The sequence below is a fragment of the Falco cherrug genome, chromosome 9 (genome assembly GCF_023634085.1).
Source record: "Falco cherrug isolate bFalChe1 chromosome 9, bFalChe1.pri, whole genome shotgun sequence".
NCBI lineage: Eukaryota > Metazoa > Chordata > Aves > Falconiformes > Falconidae > Falco > Falco cherrug.
Genome location: NC_073705.1, coordinates 28,699,339 through 28,715,642, shown reverse-complemented (window position 1 = coordinate 28,715,642; position 16,304 = coordinate 28,699,339). Strand labels below are relative to the sequence as shown.

Here is a 16,304-nt window from a genome sequence, read left to right as displayed (position 1 = left end):
GTGAAATAACAGTCAAGAGTAAAGAGAAACAGGGAGAGATCAGAAAACAAGGTGGAAGAGGAGAAACTAGAAAAAACATCTCATTGAACAGCACCTTGTCAGGCAGAGAAGTAGCACTGCCTCCAAAAAAAGCCAATTCAGGCTTCAGGAAGTGGCAGGAACAGTGGGAAAGGGCCGACCAACCTGACCTAGAAGAAAAATAGGAGAATCAGGGTATTGACCCATAGGTTTATAATGCTGACTCTTTTATGGGTAGTGATCCCTCAGAATTTGTATCTGAAATGAAACCTTGAAAAAAACAGCTAATCAACCTCATTCTTTACCCTTTTGTTTAAAAAATTATATTATATATATAAATAAAAATCCAAAGAGCTCAGAAATTTTACTCAAACTCACGACTCTTAAAATAGTAACTGCCAGTGACTCATGCCCCACAGTTTGCCATGCATGCAATTGCACACTGAAGTCCCTGCCAAGTTTTACAGCCTGGATATTGTACAATCATAGTTTGCTAGCCCACTGTTCTCAGTGATGCTAATGCCACTCGGGTTTTATTAATATTAAATATTGGATTTAGCAGTTGCATAGCAACAGCAGAACATCTTATGTGTAATGCTTGACATTAAAAAAGGCAAATAAGGGAAGTATGAATGTATTCAAAAATTATACTAAAGACTGGCAAAACTGCCATGAAGCTGAGCCCTATTCCCCCCCAAATGCAAAGTGCAATGCAGTAAAGACAGTATAAGCCCTGCAGTGTAGTATTCAGTCATTCAGGACTCCAAAAGAGCAACTGTGTACAGTTAATCATGCATAATACATTAAAAACAAAATCTTGAAAAAGGAGCTGCCTACTTTTTATAGTATTTTTTCTCTCCATTGTCACTGCTCTTAGAAGCTTGAAAAGAACATTTCTTTTCCCACCGACTGTCCTTTTCCATTTGGCAGATGATATTTTCCTGCATTTCAAATGGAACAGAAATTAACATGGCTGCCTCTCTTGAATTCCAGTTTCTATATTTTCATCATCTGTATTTCAGTGTCTGACAGTTCACAGCAGCTGAAGAGCAGGGCCAGTGGAAAAGTTGCAGGAATAACAGAATTAGGAAAGAGAAAAAGGGAAGAAGATCCCAGTATTTCAGAGCTTTCTCTTAGATACATTCCTCACAATTAAAGCAACCATACATTTAACCCTTATAATGTTACTGGTGACCTACACAAGGAAAAATGTCTTTTGGGTGTTAGTGTAAGAATTTAGAAAAAAAGGTGTTTGTTCTTTTTAAAAAAATACATTTACAAAGCATAAAACATCTTCTCTACCTCAGAAGGCTTGCCAGCAAGTGAAGAATTAGGAAAAAAAAAAATCCCATAAAGAACAAAGAAAACCCTTAGTACTGGAGCAAGGGTGGAATAACTTTTTAAACGTAGAGGTTGTTACACACTTACTACTATTTTACAATTGTTTGTTCTAAAAGTAAAGCAATATTTAAGAAACATTCTTTAAAATGTCCTCTGACAAAACTTTTATGCTAGAGGTAACAAACACAAAAATTAAAACTAAAAAAATAGAAAACAAAAAGAGAGAGCTGACTATACAGTTTTCAGTATGGTCAAATTTCACTAGTTTTGTCTCTGCACCTAAATAGTTTTATTTTCACCTTTTCTGGCATTTTCATCCTCCCTTCTGTAACGAAATATTTTAAGTCATAAATTTAAACTGTAATTATAGTTTGCTGCTTAAAAATTTACCTTCAAGCTTTGCAACAACAAAAAATAAAATCCAGTTAGATCCTCGTATCTTTTGCCTTAAAACTGAGAGCACTTGTAATGATGAAGTAGCTACCAGGCTCCTTGAGATAACACTATTAGAGAAGTTGATAGTCCAAGACAGTACTTTACTAGCTGATCTCTAGCAATGTGGATAAGCCAAAGACACATTCAACCCTTTAAAAAACAGGAATGCAAGATCTTCAGGAGATAGGGATGCATTTCTGGACTGCCACTAACACAGAGCCTAGCATTTCAAACAATGCTTTTTTTTTTCCCCTGCAACAGCACAGCTCAAACATACCCTTTAATACTCACTACATAATTCAGCCCTACATACGTATCTAGTCAAAGCAGTAAAGCTTGTACCACTAATTAGAATTCAAATAATTTTGAGAGTAGTAAAGAAACGAAAGGCTACAATCCACCTTTACCATTACATAAATTATTAAAGAACTCCAAATAAACGGGAACATAGCAAGGACCCTGGAGGAAGAAAATAAAACCCAACATACGTAGTTATCAACTCTTCAGCCCTAATCTCTGAATATCGATTTGTAAGCTAGATCTTAATAGACTAAGTAAGTACCAGGCAGGGCAGTAGTTAAGTATAATAGATTTGTAGACCAACTCCAACAGAAAATAAGGTAACTGATTCATCAGCATTTATTTATAATAAGCAATCAGCCTAATACATAGCACTTTGCACTTTAAAAGGACAACTTCAAAAAGCTGGAAATAGAGTCAAATCAATTAAGACAACAGTTGTCTACATCTTTTGTTTTAATTTCTTAACTATTTAGGAACTTTATACTAGAAACCCTCAAAACAGTATCATGGGGGAAAAAAAAAAAAAAATCGGACCTGTTCATTAAAAAGAAAACAAAATATCCCACACAAAACCCAAAAAAATCCAAAGCCACAGTGCAACTAAGAGCAAAAGCACAGAGGAGACAAGAGGTTGGAAAAGGGACAGGGGGATTCAAAGCAAAGAACATAAATCAAAATTCAGAAATGTTACAAAGGTCAGAGCAAAGAGATAAACACAGCTTTGAAGTAAGCAAAGATAAAATCAAAAAGAAGGTACATATGCATGTTATCCAAAAAAAAAGTTTACAAGAATATGGTAGTATATTAACATTCAACAGAATGGCATATGATCATTCAACAAAACCTATCAAGGTGCTGTTATTTAACATTTTTAAGTTAACAGTCTTGAATTGCAATGGAGGTGATTTTTTTTTTTTCCTGGAAGTTACTCAGAGAATGTTTGCAGCAGTGTTTAATTCCAGAAAGTCTTGGAATATTGAGGAAGTTCCCATGGGCTGGAGGAAAAAAAAAAAAAATCATCCCTTTGAAATGTCAAAACATTAAATAGGTAAGTACTGGGGTCTCAACTTGGTAAAGGTTTTCAAAAACAAGAACAGCTCAGAGGACTACTGAGGAATTAACAGCAAAAACAGTGTCAATCAACATGAGCTTACAAAAATTACTTAATTTTACTTTTATGAAACAAAATTTCATTAACAGTAACAGGTTTGATAGAATATTTTTAGATTTACATAACATTTTTGGGCCGACACAACACATTTTGACTAAAACCAGCCAGGAAAAAAGAAAAATTAAAAACCCCAACCAAAGCAAAACAAACAAAAATCAGCCAAATACATATAAACCATTTTAAAAATCTATTAAGTGACAACTCTTGAAATGTTGGTGTCAATGAGAAACCACTGCTAGCGAGGTCCATCAAGTATTGGTTCTTGGCCCTCTGTCATTTAACATTTTAGTTGGTGTCTTGGAAGAAAGCAGTCACTAAATTTGCAGGATACACAAAGACAGAAAGAACAGCAAATAACAAAAGGCCCGGGTCACAGAGGCTGCTTACCAAAGCAAATGCAATTAAACACTACTTCTAAAGGGTGGTGGAGGGGAATGAAGAAAGCCACAAAACACACATCTCGAACAGGAAAAATAGCTTCTCAAAGACATACCCAGATCCAGCAGCTGAAATCAGAAGCTGATCAAACTCAGCCAGATATTAGACACTCTTAATTTTACAAGTGTCCAACTAAAGACACAAGATATGCACTCCAGGACCAGACTGACGCTTTCCCTACCTTAGGATTCTGGAGGTGTTATTTAGGGAAGCGTGGGCTGGCCGCTAAGATCTATTCCCCTTGTACTCTCCCCCAGCACTTACATTCATCATGATAGGAGTCTCATTAACTAGTAGGAAGCAAGAGCCACCACCATCACATCAGGTTCTTATTGGATTTCTCGTGCCTAGATTTTCTGGTCAAGATTGGATATATTTATCCACAGCTATGGGATTTGAAACAGGAATTAATTCAGAAAAATCCTACAGTCTATGTGTAACACGGGAATTCTGTCTCTTTCAGGACAAAAATCTATTAAACTTGAATGTTTCAGTCACAGGCATCTTAATAGAAAAGCAAGACCAAGCAACAAGGGAGGAGAAAAAAAAGTCACAGGACAGTTATTAATATACACCAAATCTCAGGACATGCATGTAATTATAAGTTGAGAATATTCTTTTATTCATGCAACAAAATAAAAGAAACTCCCATCCACCTAGATGAGCGATCTCGTTATCTGAATGGAGCCCAGTTAAGTACTCCAACTACCAGTTAAGCCAACTTTGTCTTAGCTTCCTGGGCAGCAAAGAAAAAGCTGTGCATCTTCAGCAATTTTTCGAAGTTCATGCTTCCACATTCTTGTTAACGGAACTGCACTGCTCAGGGACTTACTGCAGACATCCCTGCTCCAGAGACAACAGATGCCTTAGTAAATCCAAGGTCTTTCCAGGGACCTTAAATATCAATAACCTGGTTCTGTAAGAGCAATACAGACATACGTACAAAAGAAAACAACTAAGGATATTAAGATAGGTACTGTCTAAAGTAACAGGTATAACCAAGTCCTATATAGCAACACGTAGCTCTTCTATAGCTTTTTTTTCACCAGAACGTCTTGTGTTCCCAAGACAAAATATGTGGTATCATCTGCTGAGGTCCCTAAACAGGCCCTCGGAGCTCAAGAGAAAAAGAATCCTTTGGCCTTAGACTAATGTTTTATTCACTGTAGAACAGCATCTCCAGTAGAGAAGTTACATTTGAAGCCAACAAGGTACATGTTTTGTCAAACAGCCATTTCACTGTTACAGTAACTCACCACAGCAATAAACTGAGAAATCAAAAAAGGAACAAAAACATATGAACAGTACTTATCTGCTGCCATAGCAGAAGTACTTCTGAGCATCCATTCTGCAAGACTTCATTAAAATTCCACTAATGGTCTGTAATTTTAATAAAGAAGAAGCTGCAGCAGGCCATCCTCAGTCTTTTCTCCAAGCATCCCTCTCAACCAAGCAATTCCTTTTCCTCAGAGAATCAGGCCTAGGCACATTTTCTCTGATGCAATATCAAACTTGCAGCAAGGCATTTAAAAGTTAATGAGCTAAATATGACAGAAATCAGCTACATATCTCAACTACAGTACTGCAATGCACTTGCCTTCACAACAGGAAAGAGCCCTGCCAAATCCCCTAAACGGGGTAAGATCTCTCCCCTCTGCAGGGGAGAACAGAGAAGCAAAGAAAGCAAGTTATCAGGCTGCTTTGCAGTGATAGAAATGGAAACAGGTCTCCCCATCCTACATTGGCACTCTTAACTGGCAGATTATCTCACCGATTACAACTGAAAAGTGACCCCCAAGAAAACCCAGACGTGACAAGTTATAAAGCTTGTTGTGAGAGTACAGAGTATAGCAAGGCAAAAGGCATAATGCAGACAATCACCTGTCCCACTCCCACAAGGAATATTGTTGTGTGTGTGATGTGTGTGTGTGTGTGTGTGTGTGAGTGAGAATTGCATGAAGGCATGAAACCATCTTATCTCTAATCATAAGCCTCAGTAGCAGAATTCAGAAAAAGCCAAGGACTCTCTGCAATGGCTGTCTCAACATCACCTCAAGATACAGCAACTGCTCTGGCAGACTGAGCTGTAATCTTCATGTGGATTTGCGGGGGTGGGAAGATCCTCCGATTTGTAGATACGGCATCACTAATCTGGCTAGTTCTTCAAGTTGGGGGCTGTGGGCTTTTGTTTCACATTTTAACTCAAGATCAGGAGGTTTATTATAAGACTATCTGGTTTTCTTCGCAGCCAGTCACCACCAATATGCAGGACCTGACTGGAATCTTCTCATGTAAATACATGCATTTTATTACTTTAGAAAATAAACCAGAAAATACAGATATCACAAAATGGCAAAGCATGACAGCAGAAGAATCTCAGTAACTACCAACTTTTTATGTATTCTTAAAAAGTTAGTTTTTACTTAATGGCAGAATAAGATATAAATTAAAAAAAAAAAAAAAGCCCCAAACAAACTTTAACACTAAAAAGTGAAGTGGGAGTTGTTTCTCAGTATCTCAATTCAAAGACGGTGCTTATTTGTTCAATTCCAGGTCTAGAGTTCCAGCAGGCAACCAGGTACAACTTTCACTGAGAAGAAACTATATCAGCTAGCTAGAAGTTTATAAACAGATTAAGAGAATCAAATAGCCCAAGAATGAGAGTGCTCAATAGCATCACCACAGAACAGAAGTTTTTATACAGAGACCCAAATGTTTCTCAAACTCAGGGCTATTTTTTCCATATCCAACAGTGTTGCATTGTTTATTGCTGCAAAATAAAAACCTTCAAACTTTTTTCCTGTTGGAGACCACATGTTAATGCTTCACTCCCAAGCAAAGTTAAAATGACGTTCATTAATTACCAGTGTTTATCCCCATATCCCATGCTCCCCTGGCAGAAGCATAAGAATAGCCTTGCAAAAGACAGAATTTATCTGCCTGGAAAATGCCTCCCACACAAGAGAAGATTTCCAGCAACATCTATTCACTGCTCCACTATATTTCCTGGCCATAGTAATGCTCATTCCACAAATCAGCCAGTATCAGGTGTGCTGTCAGAAACAGCATGCCACAAGTATGTATAGCAGAGGCCCAAGTCAGTTTAAACCATAGAGGAACCCTCCCTCTCCCTCAAAAGTTGTATATGTGGAAGCACAGGACACCAGTGCCTTCCAGCCCAGCCACAAAAGATATGCATTGGCATGGTGCAGAAGTGTGAGTTAGAGTGGCTGAGATACTAGCGACATTTCATACTCCATAGCAGCCCTATTTGAAGAGGGTTGCCTTCCCCCAGCAACTCAGTCCTGCCCCACATCATTCTGTTTGCAACACACAGCCACCTACTGAAACAATTCAGCTAAAAAACAGCCCAGAAAGGGTAAACACAAGCTGCTGAATTCATTTAAATGAGGACCACTAGCAGAAAAAAGCTCTACCAAACCACAGCTTTGATCTAGCAAACCCTTGGAGTGTGACTCTGGTTTTACCTCCTTTATCACAGGAGGTCAGTTATATCATCATTCATTACTGAATTAATTCAATATATTCTTCTCTTCTTTCTGGATCTCAAGTTATATCTACATAGATTTTTAAAATCTATGCAGGACTCTGCAAAGGGAAATGAAAATGTGATTCTACTTAGGAAACTAAATATAGTTGTATCACCCATCACTGAAAATCTGATGATCTTCCACAAATAGCATAGACACGTGAAAGTTTATTGAATGTTTCTTAGTTTAAAGGTGAATACACTAAGCTCACCTGTAAGGTAAAAACTACCAAGGGCTTTTTTATTCTGTTATTTGTGATTGTAAAATCTGTCTGATGTTAAATCACCACAATAAGCCACTACATAATTGCCCCAATGAAGAGTATGCCTTCTGAATCCAGCTAGCTAACAGCATCTTGAAAAATCTTATATGCCAGTATATCAAAATTCTGATAAAGAACCTAACAGAAGAAAAGAAGAACCTAACAGAAGAAAAGAAGAAGAAGAACCTAAATCACGGGAATGAAGCTGAATGATCGCTACAGTGAATATGAAGCACACCTGATGTTTTGAGAAGGCTTCCCAGAAACTCTGGAAAAGTATCCTTAGCCTTTTCAGATGGACTGTTCAGTTTTGTCTCAACAGAAAGGATAACCTAGGTGAAATCAGTGGGTGATGCAGGCAGCTACACATAAATGAAAGGGTAACTGAAAGCAGGGCAGGGGGGCAGAAGTTACCCACTTTAAACAAAAAAAAACCCTAAACCAAACAGATCAGCACACAGAGAGAAGTGTCTTAACACTGAAAGACAGGAGCACAGAATTCGTGCTAACTACAGAGCAAATTAAAGTGACCAGTTGTCACCACTGATGTCACATTTGAAAGTACACTTCAAGCAGGGCATTTGTGAGTCTATGACACAAGGTGCAAATGCAAAGGGAGCACAACTAAGCCTAACAGCCCCCTCCAGTTTTATGGTCATTTGCACGACAACAGTTATCAAGAGCACAATGACAACTCTTGCACACAAGATATAGCTGTGATACTATTGTTACTCTTGTGTCGATAGAACTAAATACTAGCAGAAATGTTCTTACCTATCCTTCATTCACTCCTCGGGTTATGCCTATGCACTAAAGAATCTGCAAGCCCTGATATTCCTCTGGAAACAGAGAAACATAAGCACAGCTGCTGACAACTTTGTAACAGAAGACTATAGCAGCAAAACAATTTGGTGCCGAGTAAGTTGTGGGAACTGAAATTGCCAGATGTGATGCAGCATTAGTCAGTGTAGACTGAGAGCAGTGAACCTTCTTTAAAAAAACAACACACAGATGCAAGAAACTGCAGTAAACGGCTATAAGACAGCCTGGCCTTCGGGGTTTAGTGGAAATTTTCACAAAGAGCAAGTGACTGATAAATCTCTCTCTCACTTCTGATGTCATGTAATGTTTACCATCATTTCATGTAGCAACTCTTTCAATCTTACTAACATTTTAGCTTCAGATACACATCATCGATTCTGTAAACTATGCCTGCAGATGTGCTTCTCAGGAGAAGCACCTGGTTTCTGTAAGGTATTTTGTGTCCAGCTACAACTGGGATTACACTGAGCTTTTCTTTTTCCTCCTTGACAGCAACACGGGACAGAAGAAAGGCTACTTAACATCAGGCATTTCTATTCACACTTTTCACTGGCAATACAAACAGCTGCACAGGTGCATACGGAAGACAATGGGGGGGGGGGAAAATCAAGTTTTGCTTGCCTTATTTCTGGACAGGAACAATTTTCTGGCCTAGCCCAGTTATGTCAGCAGGAACAAGTGGCAGGACCAGGGACAGCTTCAACAGCATACTGCTGAAACCAAGACCTGTTTGATTTCCTCGTTCGCTTTCTCAGACTGCCTTTCCCTTATTCAGATTTGAGACAGACATCTGAAGTAGGTACTGGATCACCGCTGAAGACTGTAGTCAGAAAAAAATCCCTTGGGACTGGAGTGATGCAAAAGTCACATGACAGAGAACACATCTTTTATGATGGCCATTCAGCATTTCAAAGTTACACCCGAGTATCTTTTCTGTGAAGCTACAGTGAATTTAGTGTCTACAGGTATATTTAACAGTTTACGCTGCACTTAACTGAGTTATACACACAGTAATTTCAGCTCCTATCATCACCTAGGCCTTCCTCAAGCCAAGCAGTTCTGTGCAGCTTTTTGACACTGCCCAGACTTCTCCGTCTCATTTACTCCAGACCTTCTAGAACTCCCGAAGTACAGCATGTTATTGGCCTTTCATAGTTAAGGAAGTAAAACATTTAATCCATTGCACTTTGGTTGAGGCCACCCACTTCCCTCATAATTTTTGTTTTCAGTCTAGTTGGAAGTTCTCTGCTTGAAAGCAGCATGTGTGATCTGAACTTGAGAGAAGACAGCAGTCCCACACTTTCTGCATACTAAGTTTCTCAATGTCACTGAATTACAGCAGAAGCTTAGAATATGTTCAAGTTAATCAAATAATGGGTTTCTAGTCAAGAACATCAAACTGTTACAAAGACAAACATCTGGAGATCAGCCTTCTAGAACAACCAGCCTTGCTCCAATTTCATAGTTGCTATGTCAATAAAAAGGTCTTAGCAGACCTGTTACTGCCTCAGGTCTGTTCGAAGAATGGAGTCCCTGTTTAGGACATCCAGTAGATCTAAAAACAATTATTTGATGCTAAGTGAAGAAACACTGGAGATCACTCAGCCTTCTAAGAAACTGCCTACGACAGGCCTTCTCTTCAAAATCTGAATTAAATTTTCCAGGTAATCCACACACACACTTCTCAAACTCAAACTCAGCATTCCACATTACATTGTATTTCTGAATCCCATGGAGACCAAAATATCAGTAACAACCTCTATATGAAGAAACAAGAGAAACACTTCACAGTTTTGAGTGCCACTTCGCTATAAAAGCTTTAGTTTTTCACATGAGAGTCACTGTCTACTTACACCCAAAGCAGTTCTTTTTGTAACTTCTGAACACTACTTTCAGAGCAACATCTCAGAAACGGATTTCCTAATCCATGGCTAGGAACTGCCGGCAGTACAGCCATATAAACAGGGAAAGAATTTGATACTAACTGCGCTTCTGCAAGCGACATGGTAACCACCTAATCCTGAGGGATTAAAAATCTAGATAGCCCTAACAGATACACAATGTTACAAGACAAGTTGATGTCTATGACACTTTGTAAATATCTTCCCTTAAGGTCATTTTTTCCCTACAGATTTCTTCACACCTAAGTTTCTTGGGGGGGGGGGGGGGGGGGAGGGAGGTACCAGGCACATGTAATGAACAAAGTATGGCACAGAGTTAACAAATTGCCAAATACAGTGTGTGCAAGAAGCATTAATAACAACTTAATGCAACTGCCTTGGTCCCCACTACTGTCAATTTTATACTTTAAATCCTATTAAGGTTATATCAGATATAGCCAAATTTTTTAGAAGTGTTCTTTGACACTAGAAACATTTCCAGGCTCAAGGAATATTAGACTTCTAGAACACACTGTGCTTCACCAGATTTAATAAAATAAACAATAGTACTCAGTAAGTCTCAAATTCCCTTGAAAAGCTTGTAAGCAACCGTAAGAAACTTGCTTTTCTATAAAATCACAGGAATAACACCAGAAGGGGTGAGTGAAGAAATCTGCCACTAAAATAAAACGCAGTGGGATACTAGAACAAGTGTTGCAAAACACTGCATTTTCCTAGCACTAGTTCTGAGAACATCTGTCAGAGTATCTAAGGTAAAGAACTGAAATCTTACCTAAATCTATTACCTATATACAGAGCTGGACAGTACAAATGAAAATCCAAGCAGAGAAACTATAACCAATTACTTTAAACTGTTAGCCAAGAAGATTGGCAACAGTTTTAACAGAAGAAATTCAAACCACACAAAGAGAATGCTCCTTTCACTTACATGAGGAAAACCCAAAGTGCACTGCAAAACTAAGGGTATAGAGGAACCTGCAAAATCATCAGCTACACAATGAACATTGTACTCAGCATCAAATTCACTTCACTACTGTAAACAAGTATTTAAATTACCGTTTCAGTAATTAAATTAGATATAGTAGTTGAATACATGAGACACTCCAAGAGGTGTCAGAGTCAAAAAAACATATTGAAAAATAGCCATTAGTTTAACACTGACTTCTTTATCTTTGAATTGCTAATTACTGCCAGACAGTTGCTTAACATAACAGAAAACATGAAATCTCATTTTGCAATAACTACACAATCACAAAACACATTTTTAAAGGAAGCTGCATTATAAAATCTACAAAAATAGTTCAGCATAGGGTTTACTCTTCCAGACAACTGGTTCCTTACAAGTACCAGAATAGCGTGACCTGTGATGCAAGGATTCAAGAAACTTCAGTGTGCAATTTTATTTTTTTGTTAACACTTATTTGATGCAAGTATTTCTATACATATTTGACTATTGCAAGTATTTAAACATCTCTCCTAGGGCCTGTATTCATGCATTCAGAAGTCTGAAGTGGTCTTTTACAAATATCTTGAACACAGTCTAAAGGTTTTATATGTTCTTGGATTAACCTACAGTTAATCTTATTAGACAAAGAGCCAAGATTTTCAAGAATGAGTGCTAAAGCTGTAACACTAAATAAGCCTGGCTCATTTAAAAAGCAACCCTGAAATTCTTCCTACTTCTGCCCCCATTTTAAATCACCAATAAGCACTAGTCAGACTGCAGAAAAACTTTCTACCAGCAGGCTTCTGAATATGCATAATGCCAATAAAGCTAATTACATTTCAAAAAATAATAATCTATGTGCAATTAAGATACTGGCAACATTTTAATGCAAAAAATTGTTTAAATATACTAACATCCTAGTCTTGGGATATCCAGTCAAGCTACGCAAAGAGATGGGTTTGTCCCTTGCATACTCCCAAATGTGGAAGTAGGATCAGAAACTGGATCTGGAAGAAAGGGTAAACAGCATGTTAGTTAAATTCACAGAGGATACTATGTTTGGAGACGTTGCAAACATTAGTGAAGACAAATACATAAATGACCTAGAGAGAAAATAAAATTAGTTTGGAAACCAAAATGTCTCATGAAAAATAATTTCAAACACTCAATGCAGAGGAAACCCGAGGATAGGGGAAGAAAAAGTGAAAGAAACCTAGAAGCAGCAACAGTGGACAGTCAGCTGAATATCTGCATTGAAAACAGTTTGGAGTTGCAGAGGCATCAAACAAAGCAGGGAAATTGAAGTTCTTTCTACAGTCTTTGCGCTAATAACAATAGCCATGTCCTCGCACAACTGCCAGTGACTGAAAAATTCTCCTTCACTCCCAGCAAGTGGAAAGCTCTTCTCAATGGCAAATCAAGTTCTGCAGGAGGTAGGGTTTAATTTTTTTTAAGCAAAGTTAACATACGGTTAGCATAAGCCTACACAGCAGGTTCTTCCAGTACTTCTGCTGCTCGTAGCTTTGTGCAGAACAGGAGGAAGCTAACAAAATGAACCCATTTTTACAGGTGCGACTCAACCTCGTATTGTTCAGATTTATTCACGTGGTCCTTGAGGAAAGAAACCAAAACAGCTACTTCCATGGAAAAACACAAAACAAACGAAGAAAACAAAAAAAAACCCCAAACAAAAAACCCTTCACCCTTTACTTTTTCCTTGAAGTTACCTTCCTGAGAATGACATCCACTCATCCATCACAGTAGATGTCTGCACTATCCAGCTTTAAGGGCAAAGGCAACAGGAGGAAACAACTGACTCTACCTTTGGAAAGGCTACAAGAGAATCCCCACCCACAGCAGCCAGATAAATGTAAATGCAGAAGTTTAAGTAACCAGCATACATCTTCAAGGATTGTCAAGCCTTTGCTCTTCAGAAATACTTCCAGGCACAAACTAAAACCCATCTATCCTGCTTCATTCCCAAATGAACAGATTAGGCTAATTTTGCAGAATTTGTTACCCTCAATAACAAGACTTATGTGAGGCATCCATGTAAATACTTTATACTCAGGGCAGGCCACAGGTCAAATAGGAAATGAAAAAAACAAAACCCCTTTTAATAGAAGTCATCTTTCTGTCTATCATATTGCTGAATATTGGGACAAGCTCTGGCATGGAGGCCTGTGCTTCAGTTTATGCATATCATCATCACGTGAACAGGAGACTGAAGGTTTTCCCTCCTCTTGACAACTGCTAAGCTACGTGATTTGTGAAATAAGTCATCCTAGGAACACTCATCTACAGCTTCTGCTTGTGGTGTGATGGCAAGAACAAAGAAACAGTTCCTACCAGTCTGCCTGATCTTTGACAGACTGGTTGGTCCTGCATATTTCAATAGAGATTTGAACGACAGATACCCAGGCATCCCTCAAGCCAAAGGCACATGAAACACAGCTTTTAAAAGTACTGTAGTACCATTTCCAAGCAGTGCAAACTACAGGGACAGTACAGAACAGAGAACCACATCATCTCATTGAAGAACTCAATGCATTTTACAAAGATGTAAGGCTTTGGACATGACAAAAATTAATCTTTGCTTTTTGCACCAGGGAATATTGTCAAGGTATCTATGCAATCTTTTGCTCCTTTTGAAGGATCAGCATTAGCGTGAGGTAAAACTCATGTAGGCAAACTCCAATCAGGCCTACAGCTTCAAAGCACAGTCTCACAAGCATATCTTCCAGCAGTAACAGCAATTTGCAGCCCTTTCCTTCTCTGCTCCATCATTCATTTCTACCCCTGCACTCCATCAGTTACACTGGTGCAAGTTCATGAGACCGCGCAAGGGACGAGTGATTTTGCATCCCACTCACACTCCCCTTTTTGTTTTTTTAAAGGAGTAACTTCCAGAAGTTCACCTTTGCATAAGAATGGCAGTTCAAGCTTAAGACAAAGGTTTAACTGGCCCAGCATCCATATTCCAGTAAGAGTGAAGTCTTAAGTGGCCACATAAAGGGTTGCCTTAAACAATGCCATCATGAAAAGCATGCCCAGCAAACCCTGGAGTACATCTGCTAAGGAACTACAAGTGTAGCTACTGCTTAAGAGACTGTTCAAGAACAGAGCATGCACTTACTCCGATTTGTTAAACATGTAACTGCTTTGGACTCCTTGTAAGTGAAACACATGGGAGGTGTATTACAGTGAAGATGCTGGCGAATCAAGACCTATTAGAACAGAAAGGAGCTAGAATCAACAATACTATGTGCTGCATAGGTTTTTGCAGCATGCTGCTGAGAACAGACAAGATACAGGAGCAGGCTAGATTCAGGCTCCTGCAGAAGAGACCACCTCATGGGCGACAACGCTCCAATGGAAGGCAAAGGGCTCTACTGCTGAATGAGCAAACAGATGTGTTCTGAGAATGGTTCTTACTCCAGTTCTCTCCCTGAAACACCATGCTGGTCTGACATAGCCCTGTTGTGTTCCTTGGTCAACTGTCAAAAGAGTTGCTGGCTGACAAATCTCAGCAGATGAATTCAACACAAGTGCTGAACTGCCCTTAGCTCTACCCGTTTTTTTGCCCTGGTGACTCCTGTTTGGAAGCAAGCCCTATGACAACTTTCAACCTTGCCTAAACACAAATCCCTAAACTAGCAGCTGTGCTGAATATGCATTCTGACCGGCTGACCACACAGAAAGCTCAGTCCAAACCTGCTCGGCTCATAGATCTTGTGATCAACCCACGTTATCCTCTGTGGTAGGGACTGTCTCTTGGTGAAAAGGGAAGATAGTGAACTAAACCAAGAATGCTTCACAGTAGTCTGGTGTAATGAGGTATCAACTACCCTCAGGAGGTTTCCATAGCTAGAAATCTACTGCCCCTGCCAACTGGGAGAGTGCTGCCCTTAAACAAGCTGTTTCAGCACTGGCCCATCTCTCCAGCTAGCATCATAAACCTAAAGGTATACAGTACCCTTTCATTAAAGCCCAAATATGCAGATCAGTCAAATGGGTAAACAGAAACCCTTCCTTTAAGCTAACATTCAAAAGTGTATTGACCCTAATCCAAAAGGAGAAGGACTAAGATTACCATTGTGCTGTACGAACCAGAATGAAGAAATACCTATGAGAACCACTACTAAGGAATATAAATATAGATTCAGCTGTTTTCATCTCTGGAAACCACCTTTTGCTGACAGCAACTAGTGATGACCCTAATGCTTCCATTACAACATCAGCTTCTCTGTAATATTTTGTTAATTTTATGAAGAGTAAACACATTGGATATAAGATTTTTGTCCACTCACTGGAGACATACTGCAACTTGGTGCTCATTCACTAGAAAGGCAGCATCAAGAGCAGAATGAAGTTTGCCTGACTCAATTGCTTTAAAGGAGGAAAAGAAATTCAACAGCAGTAAAATGCACAGGCATGTAAAATGTATGATTGCAAAATGTTCCATGTAAATTGTTAATTATGAGAAGCAGAGTAAGAAGACTCAAAATTCCACAACTCACTTATCCCAAGCTACTAGAAGACAGATTACTGCAATTTGAAGGTTACTGTAGACAGGAAGTCCGCTGTGCAGCACATCTTCAATGTTTTGAAGGTACGATATACTGATCACCTGGCACTTTAATCCATGATAAATACACCTCCCCACCCCCTCAGATGCTCACTCATCTTGCATTTGCATGGTAATACAAGACTGTTCAGGAATCAGTTCCCTGATCAAACCCACCACACATCTACACAAAGTGAGGGCACTAGCACAAAGGGGGTGGTACAACTACCCTTCTCTGCAGCATTTTAAACCTACGCTAGATTAAAAATCACGGTGTAACCACAAATTGTGTTTTTACAAGAAAATTCACTTCCACTGCTATGCATCCCTTGAATGTGTATTCTATTTTCCAGTGGTGAAACGAAGACCTTTCCTGAAGAACCCTCTATATTGGCCAGCATTAAACAACTGTACTCTCCTACACTGCACATTTAGGTTAAATGACATAAAATTGTTATTTCTCATAAATTACCATCAGAGTTACTACCCAAACCTGTACACTATAAATGCAATGCAAATTCAGCTTGGCAAGGCCTGTAAGTGGACTTG

General features: G+C 38.9%; 1 protein-coding gene across 12 annotated transcripts in view; it reads right to left on the bottom strand.

Annotated features, from left to right (window-relative positions):
- The window catches only part of LCOR (ligand dependent nuclear receptor corepressor), an 81,281-nt gene that overhangs the window by 51,315 nt on the left and 13,662 nt on the right, over positions 1-16,304 (bottom strand). For 2 of the 12 annotated variants that reach the window (XM_055719915.1, XM_055719914.1), the window contains exons 2-3: positions 12,103-12,195; positions 95-188 (exon numbers count right to left, since the gene is read on the bottom strand). The exons of 6 other annotated variants lie outside the window; for them this stretch is intronic. The gene's annotated coding sequence lies outside the window, so the exon portion shown is untranslated. Of the gene's footprint in view, positions 1-94; positions 189-855; positions 960-12,102; positions 12,196-16,304 lie in introns of all 12 variants that reach the window. 4 more of the 12 variants (XM_055719919.1, XM_055719918.1, XM_055719916.1 and 1 more) reach the window with 3 other exon arrangements.